Below are 1,977 nucleotides of genomic sequence, written 5' to 3'. Positions count from 1 at the left end.
TACCTGTGTAAATAGTTTACAGATCATTTGTAAATCCATAAGAAATAATGATTCATTACCTATAAACTAGTATACACACACATATATATATATCCCACTTATTCAAAGTTGTATAAACCCTAAAGATATATATTTTTTAAAGTTAAAACTACAACACGAGTTTCAACTTAGGGGGCTAAGCCCTCTTTGCCCCCTAGTGGAGCCGTGCCCAATACAGCCAAGTCCATTTGCTATGTGGTCTCATCGAACATTTCAGCCTTAAGCTTTTGGTATTTCATTAGGATCCCAAAACCTGTTGCGAAAGCAGCAGCTACTCTTCCTGGGGTCCTCACAACATAAAACATGGCATAATACAGAACATTAATAGACAAGAACAGCTCAACGACAGAACTACATACATTTAAAAATGGCACACAAAGCCTATATATCAATGCATACACACAATTTATAGGCCAAATAGGGGAGAGGAGTTGCTTTATCAGTTTTTTTTAAACTAGGTTTGCTGTTCATTTGAGCAATATGAGATGGGAGTTCCATGCAATAATGGATATATATATATATATATATATATATATAAAACACTGTACGCTTTCTTGAATTTGTTCTGGTTTGGGGACTGTTTTCACGTTTCTTATAAAAAGAAGTGACACAGTCAGTCTCTCCTCAGCTCTTAGCCAATAGAGACTGGACACTGTCAAGTTGATAAGGCTAGCGAAACCTGACTATCCATGTATCAACAGACTTGAAAAATATGTCTCTGAATATGATTAAATATGTCGTTTTTTTTGTATTAGTATTTCTGTTAGCCCTCTCATTATACTGAAGAGCAAGACATGATTGGTTCCCATATGGTCTAGCGGTTAGGATTCCTGGTTTTCACCCAGGCGGCCCAGGTTCGACTCCTGGTATGGGAATTAACTGTTTTAATATTGGGCTCCCAAGTGGCGCAGCAGTCTAAGGCACTACAGCTCAGTGCTAGAGGTGTCACTAGAGACACCCTGGTTTGAATCCAGGCTGTAGCTCAACCGGCCATGATTGAGAGTCCCATAGGATAGCACACAGCCAGTGTAGGCCTTCAGGTAGCCTAGAGTGTTGAGCCAGTAACCAAAAGGTTGCTGGATTGAATCCCTGAGCTGACAAGGTAACATTCTGTTGTTCTGCCCCTGAACAAGGCAGTTAACCCACTGTTCCCCGGTAGGCCATCATTGTAAATAAGAATTTGTTCTTACTGACTTGCTTAGTTAAATAAAATAAACATGCCACTCTGTTCTGGGCCAGCTGCAGCTTAACTAGGTATTTATTTGCAGCACTTGACCATATTACTGGACAATAATCAAGATAAGTCAAAACTAGAGCCTGCAGGACTTGCTTTTTTGAGAGTGGTGTCAGAAAAACTAAACATAACCTCTCCCCATCTTTACAACCACTGAATCTATGTTTTGACCATGACAGGTTACAATCTAAGGTAACACCAAGTAATTTAGTCTCCTTAACTTGTTCAACAGCCACACCATTCATTACCAGATTCAGCTGAGGTCTAGAGCTTAGGGAATGATTTGTACCAAGTACAATGCTCTTAGATTTAGAGATGTTCAGGACCAGTTTATTACTGGCCACCCATTCCAAAACTGACTGCAACTCCTTGTTAAGAGTTTCAGTGACTTCATTAGCTGTGGTTGCTGACGCGTATATGGTTGAATCATCAGCATACATGCATGTACACACAGGCTTTTTTTAATGCCAGTGGCAGGTCATAAGCTTTGTTGCAACAAGGATCCACCATACCTCTGGACTACACCCTTTCCCGTGGGTGGCTGCCTGGAAGACAAAAACAGGGTGATTTAAGTACACAATACAAAATCACATGATACGTTAACCATGCAATAGGAATGCTTGACACATGGAAAGTGGTGATACCTGTGACATTCTCACCCACTTTAAAATTAGTGTTTCCTCACACTAGTGAGTGAAAACACT

The 1,977-nt window shown here is 40.1% G+C and overlaps 1 non-coding gene across 1 annotated transcript; it reads left to right on the top strand.

Annotated features, from left to right (window-relative positions):
* Positions 1 to 842: 842 nt before the first annotated feature.
* trnae-uuc (transfer RNA glutamic acid (anticodon UUC)) lies at positions 843 to 914 on the top strand. The gene has a single exon. It is a non-coding gene; the product is annotated as a tRNA-Glu (tRNA).
* Positions 915 to 1,977: the final 1,063 nt, after the last annotated feature.

This window comes from Salmo trutta, chromosome 39 (assembly GCF_901001165.1).
Source record: "Salmo trutta chromosome 39, fSalTru1.1, whole genome shotgun sequence".
In the NCBI taxonomy this organism is placed as follows: Eukaryota; Metazoa; Chordata; class Actinopteri; order Salmoniformes; family Salmonidae; genus Salmo; species Salmo trutta.
This window is presented reverse-complemented; position numbering and strand designations above follow the sequence as displayed.